This window comes from Sycon ciliatum, unplaced genomic scaffold (assembly GCF_964019385.1).
Source record: "Sycon ciliatum unplaced genomic scaffold, ocSycCili1.1 SCAFFOLD_1893, whole genome shotgun sequence".
NCBI classification, from domain to species: domain Eukaryota; kingdom Metazoa; phylum Porifera; class Calcarea; order Leucosolenida; family Sycettidae; genus Sycon; species Sycon ciliatum.
Window position 1 is genome coordinate 1 of NW_027044845.1, and position 7,166 is coordinate 7,166.

General features: G+C 44.8%; 1 long non-coding RNA gene across 1 annotated transcript; it reads left to right on the top strand.

The window, feature by feature from the left end:
* The first annotated feature begins 950 nt into the window (after window positions 1–950).
* LOC135830651 (uncharacterized) lies at window positions 951–4,946 on the top strand. Its single transcript, XR_010556079.1, has 2 exons — window positions 951–1,069; window positions 3,559–4,946. It is a non-coding gene; the product is annotated as an uncharacterized LOC135830651 (long non-coding RNA).
* The last annotated feature ends 2,220 nt before the right edge of the window (window positions 4,947–7,166 follow it).

The following is a 7,166-nucleotide window of genomic DNA, read 5'->3' on the forward strand; positions in this document are numbered from 1 at the left end:
TTTACAGTACTTGAGGTGACGAATATTCAAACTGAAATTTTTCTTTTTCCCGATATGCTACTACCGTAAAGTCCGGAGCAAACGCCCACCCCATTTTTGCAAGATCTTCTGGCCTGTACACACTGACCCCATGCACTGTCACCCCTACTGTACGAAAGTGCATCTCACACCGTAGCGGGAAGAGCACTTTGCTACGGTAAACTATGTCCACTTTCCTGGTTTCAAAATCTCTTTGTGCACTAGCGCTATAGCCACGAGCTAGCTAGCTCGTAGTGATTTTATAACAATGGTTGTTTTATTTCGCAAATCCGAACGGGTTTTCTTCCGAATAACAAGGTAGCGAAGAACAGAGTACTAGTATTGAAGGAACCAAATACACTTCTGACGGTGTTTCAAGCCATCATTTCGAGATCACACAGCGCCCAAAGGCAAATGTTTTTCTTGGGCACTTCGGAGTTTTCAACAAGTTAGCAGCGACGTTGTAGGTGTAGCTTCTGTGACAAACCCTGTTCGACTTGCAACTGCAATATTGGGACCAGTCAAGCCGTTGACTGACGCTTCATCAGAACAATTATTGTTCCTGACAGCGCGACATCGTGGCACTGCACAAATTTCTGCGGCACTACTCGTACCACATGGAGAACGAACTACCACAAAGACGATACATTTATTGAATGAAAGGAAATCTCGACAGAAGTTATTTCTTTGCCGGAAGATAATGACAATCGCTTTTGCACAGCCTCCTGGTAGGACATAGGCAGTTTGTAGGCATTACAGTCGTTCTCGTACGCATTCGACCTTCATGCCAGTTGTTTACAACTATATTGACCTGAAAAAGACGAAAATAGTATGGACCCGCTGGGGTGGGCGTTTGCTGCGAAGTGGGCGTTTGCTCCGGACTTTACGGTACTCTGTGTGTGTGTGTGCGTGCGTGCGTGCGTGCGTGCATGTGTGTGGTCACATGTATGTGTGTTCATGTGCGATTGGTTTTTTCTTCATTAGGTCACACTCTACTCAGACTCGACAATCACAAACTCATTGCCATTGGTGTCTCTGATCAAGCACTAAGGTATGTGCGCGTGTGTGTGCGTGTGTGTGTGTGTGTGTGTGTGTGTGTGTGTGTGTGTGTCACGGTGTGTGGGTGGGTGTGGTGCAGTGGTATATGCAGCGATTTCCAATCGATAGGTTGCGGGTTCGATTCCCGACGATTATGGTCACACACGTCTTTCTTCTCTTTCTCAGACTCCTGACTTTTCTTTCATTCACCTGGGTGGTTAGCAACAGCCAGTGCATGCCGGTGTATGTGGTGTGATTGGTGCACGGTAAAAAAATGACAAAGACCAAAAATAGGGATTCACTGGCCAGAAAAAGCCACTTCATAGCTGTGTGGTGTAGACCAGGCTGAATAGTGGTGGTCAATTCTTCAGTCTTGCAAGCTGTTGAATGGCGCAATCCCAGCACAAGCTGCTATGGCTTCTACTGTAGTATTGCTATCATCGCTATCATCACCTCTGGCGATGGGGTGTCAAAAGCTCCAAAAAGGTGTGTGTGTGTGTGTGTGCGTGCGCGTGTGCGTGTGCGTGCATGTGCGTGTGTCTGCATGCATGTGTGTGTGTTTTGGTGTGTCTGTGCATCTGTGTCTGTGCCCCTTTCTGTATGTTTCTTCAATACCTCTAAGCCACAAAGTGGGGGTGTTGTGCTGCTTAGCTGCCGTTGAACTTGGCTTGTAGTCATTTTCGTTGTGTTCACCTTCTCCTCCTGTCTAGTTGTCCCGTCGCTGAGTGTTTCTGTGAGCTGTCAGTTTGGTGCCTATAGTCTGTTCATAAGAAGATGATATCTTAGCTTTTGGCCATAAATGAGTCAAATTTTGAGTTTTTTTCACAATTTGTATGCAATCTCACCTGGAATGCTTTTCCGATTATGTTTCTGAAGTCTCTTTCTCCGAAAGCAGGCCGTAACAAGAATAGAATTTCGGCCAGGACTTGCCCCAAGAGCACTGATTTAGAAAAAAATCATGAAAATCCAGGCCGTTTCACTTCACTTGCAACGGTACATTGTGCGGTTCGAACCCCAGTTGAAGTACCATTTTTGGATCCTTTTTCAAATTTCGCGGCACTGCACCATGAAAGATAAAATCACGAGAAATCACCGAAGCGGGAGCTTGCCAGAGCCAGCGCTCATCTTTTCATAGCATGGACTGTAGTTGTGGCTTTTCCTGACCCGTGTGCTATCTAGTTATAGTGGCGGACATTTACTTATAACTTGTGTCCAAGTGACACTTTATTCTTATAAACTCGGCTACTGAGCCAGTAATAAATGTAAATAAAAAAAGAGAAGAAACACATGAGAACGAGTTATGCAGCAACTGTCCACGACTATAACAAAATGATAAACAGTCAGAAAGTGCGAAAAAAAAGTGCGATAATAGGGACGTTTAGCAATGCGAAAATTCGAACTTTTGGTGGTGGCGATATTTCGCGAAAATCTATTTCGAAAAAGAAAACTTGTGAGGTTTAGCAATGCGAAACGACTTTTTCTCGAAGCTATTTGAATTTTTATAGTACCGTACCGTATACATGGTATATGCAGCTCAGTCTCAAGCAGGGGGCTGTAAAATTACTACTCCCTGTAGTGAAATGCGTACTGAGAAAAGAGAAAGTTACTTTCGCAAATCACTGCAACTTCGCGTCCAAGTTTTCGAAGTTTCGACCTTTGTTTCTGTACTCATTCCCAGACTCGAATTTTCTTTCGAACTTTCGCGTTGCTAAACGTCCTTAATAGGGCATTATTTCCCTTGATTCTTATAGTTAGAACTAAACTGATCGCGTTGAAAAGAGCGAGGACCGCTGCAACGACAGGTCCATGGCGTTTTTCTAATGAATATGCCCTTTGCCCTCTCCCCATCAGATGAAGTCCAGGCTATTGTATTGAACAACTGTGAATAACCACCATGAATACAAGTGCAATCAGGAAAAGAATTATTAATGAGAAGGCTCTTAAAACATTCAAGAATAACTTGATTCTAACAAATACCATGGCAATTGTGCCAAGCGTCAATGATTCGATAAGTATTTTTGGTCACGGAGCCTGCCTAACTTGAAAACCGCTGGTACTGAGATCTGTGTCGCTGAGAAAGGTCGCGCTGGCGTATTTGGCGTTGAGATATTTAGCGCTGAGATATTTGGAGCATATCATCTACTGACGCTGAAGTAAGCGGCGCTGAAATATGTGGCGCTGTAAAATTCGGCGTTAAGGGCGCCAAAATGGCATAGAGTCCTAAACTTGAACCCCCATTGTTTCTGCTTTTCACCTGCCAACAATCCCCTTTTTACTCTCTTTCTCTCTCTCTCTCTCTCTCTCTCTCTCTCTCTCTCTCTCTCTCTCTCTCTCTCTCTCTCTCTCTCTCTCTCTCTCTCTCTCTCTCTCTCTCTCTCTCTCTCTCTCTCTCTCTCTCTCTCTCTCTCTCTCTCTCTCTCTCTCTCTCTCTCTCTCTCTCTCTCTCTCTCTCTCTCTCTCTCTCTCTCTCTCTCTCTCTCTCTCTTTTGCGTCCGTGTGCAGGAAGCGGATGTTGCAGGAAGTCGAGCAGCTTCGACTGTGCCACGAGGAACGCGAAGTGCGGCGGATGCTCATGAACCCGATTGGCCGCCAGCGGCAGCAACAGCAACAGCAGCGCCTGGTATCCCCGTGACTCAACACGATGTCATTGTTCGGCATCAATCTTGCGATTATGAAGTCATTGGCTGTGTCGTATGAGCCATGCCGTGTGACGATTAGGTCGCTGAGTAGACTCGAGGAGTGGTTGGACGGGTGGTGCCACTAATGTGCTGCACTATGGCTGGGTAGCACACGCACGACCACAAGCATGGTTGCTCCATGGACTGCTTTGATCTACGAGTCAAGGGCACTGACTTAAATGCAGACTTGCAGGCCGGTCTGCGCCGGATCACTAATTGCCAGCGCAGGCTGCCCGGATCCACACCACTCATCGCCACATACAGCTGACCGCTGACGTCTTGAAACGTGAAATTAACCAGGGGCTCCAACAGGCCGGTAGGCCTCGCGGCTCCTGTACTGACGTGTCCTTGAGTCAAACATGAAAGTTCTATTTATTGTACAAGGGAGATGCACTCTGCTTTTCATCATCATCTGCTGGGAAGTCACCTTTTCACACCTGCAGGGAAATTGCCTCTTCACACCTGCTGGGGAATCCCCTTTTCACACCTGCTGGGGAATCCCTTTTTCACACCTGCTGGGAAATCCCCTCTTCACACACACACACACACACACACACGCACGCACGCACACACACACACATACACACACACACACACGCATTCACTGTTGCCGTGTATGCATTGCTGTGATACTTGATGAGTCGGCTCAGGAAGTTGAGAGTAGCTCCTGTTATGCGCCATGCGTGATTGTCCCAGTATAACTGTTTCTAATCCAAGCTGTCATATCATTTCTGCTGGCCTAGTTCTACTCCTTCTGCAAATTGGCGCTCTCAGTGCCAACATAAGTATTATTTTCATCTCTGTCACGTGCTTGCCGCAGGTGCGTGTATGTGTTTGCATGTGTATGTGTGTGCCTGTGTATGTGTATGTGTGTGCCTGTGTATGTGTGTGCATGTGTATTTGTCTCTCTGTGCATGTCGTGCGTGTGCGCCCAAGACCCCAAGAGTCCGCCTGTAATTTGTTCGGCTGCTTTCATTTTCATGTTCTTTTACCCACGTCTGTGTACTTCACCTGCGCTCAGGCTTTCTATCGGATATAGTGTTTGCAATTTGCCCCCTGCAATTATTCTAAAGAAACCTATTTTGCAATATCGAACATAGTTATTCAGGAATGCAGTATTTGTCTCGAATATAGCCCTTTTCCAAAGATGCCATAATTTTTCGCAACTTATGCTTTTCGCAACCGTGACAAAACAAGTGAAAGTTGCTGAAATCGAATCCATATTTTCAGAAAACCCTCAAAAGTTGCTGATATCGCAACGAAAAATTGGAGAGTTCTTGTGCAAAAACCACCAAAAAAAGAGCAGAAATAGCAGAAGTGCAACGACAGCAAACTCGTACACCCTTCCTATCTCAGTCGGTTTCTCCCGGCTGTAACCTGCTCTATCCAACACACCACTATGCACAGTGCCAGTAGCCTTTTGCATGTATCCTACATCATTCCAGTGCACGGAAAAGGGAATGCACATTATCGTAACTATCGTTGATCTATTGTTTCTCTGAAATGAGTATGAACTGAAGGCAGGCGAGAAATGAGCAAGTCATTTCTCACCTGCCTTCAGACTAGGGCTGAAACAATTATACCAATTATTTGTCCGACATGTAGTTCGTGACTTGACCTCTTGACCCCATGCCATGGGGCCAAAGTTGCGAAATAGTTCGCGAAAATGAAGAAAGTTCCGAAAGTTGCGAAAAAAAGTGGCGAGCATCTTTGGGAAAGGGCTACTCGAATACTTGGGCAAGTAAAAAAGTAAAAAAAAGTTGTAAAAAGGTCAAAAAGAAAAGAAGAAAGAGACCGGGAAGAAGGCGTCAAAAAGGTGATGACCTAACCTTGTAATGGAAAGTCCTCTATAGATAAAAGAGGATGTATAGAGGACTTTCCATTACCATGATTACATCACACTTTTGAAGCCTTTCCGGTATCCACACAAAGATCACCCATAGGATAAGTCCTTTGACCTACGGTATAATCTGCTTGGGTTGCAAGAAGAGAGTCTTTGACTCTTTGTGGTCCACTTTCACAGAAGTCTCTGCTGTGAGCACGGTGGCTCGGCAATGGCTTTATTGATATTATTATAATTATCTCCTTCCTGATTTTTGCCTTAATAATATTAATTGTATGCATAGAGCTAGAGCTTGATACGAAAAATAAGCACAAGACACTGCTGGTACTGTAGTCGCACAGCAAAACAAACAGAAAACGAAAAAAATGGACAATGGATGTAACAACGCCCGTCCAAGCTAAATAAAAGGACCTACATGTGCATGTCATGTACATCCCTGCCCTCAGGGCAGTGCCAGGACGGCATCTCGAAAAAAAACCACACACTCACCTCACGGTCATCATCAAGCTTCAGTTCAATCACTGAAAAGCAGTCGTAACTGCCACAGCCACATGGCCAATAAAAAAACCAATAAGACAATCATATCGATAAACACACACACAGAAGTCAGGGGTAGGAGGGTGGGATACAAACTGCACCAACGAAAGCCACTGTGAAGTGAAAGGAATGCGGTCAAGCACAACATTATTTAATACGTTTTTCATTTGACCCGACGAGACCACACGGCGCTTGCAGATCACAGCACGAACATTCATACTCGACGAAAGCAATTATTAGTACTCCTGACAAGTCTTGTTTCGTTCCATAAAGATGAAGGGGAACTCATCAGAGGAGAAGCAGTTGTTGAATGAATGGGGTTTAGCTGAATATTGCTATTTTATAGAGAAGATACCGGCGCAAGGTGTAAACACTCAACTAACGCATAATATTATGTGACACACATGTATCAACACAAAAGGAATAGTGCTGAGAATGGAGGTGTTATGAACCCTACCAGACCCAACTATCACAAGTGCTAAATCAATCACAATGCATGAGAAGGAGAGGTACACACGGGAATAGGTTGCGCTAGAGTACTGAGGTAGTGACAAAGATAGGTGAAAAGTAGACGCCAAGTTATAATAATAGCTATGAAAAGTATGAATGCCGCAGACATCACCACGCAACATGACAATTTGTTCAAGGTTTTAGATTGTGTGTAACAGTGTTTCCAGAATCGATTTTAAAGCTCCGATCATCAGTGAAAATACGGAACTAAAGTGATCAAGAACTAAATATTGCGACAGAGCTTTCGGCCATATTTTCAATTCATTCCCAACTCCTCACAACCACGCTCTCTTCAGCCGAACCATACAGACACCAGCAAGGACACTTCCGTTGAGAGATAATATTGCTCCACGCCTCTAGACAGCTGTTTCGCTCCCTGTCGGAGCTCATCAGTAGAGGATAATAATGATGATAATGGAGGAATGATCATTCTTATACACCAGAAATGGCGCAAATGCGCGCTTTCCACATATATCAATGGCATATGCAAGCTGCTAAAATGGTAAAGTGTGAGAACAGCGATAAAATAATAATCATAGTAC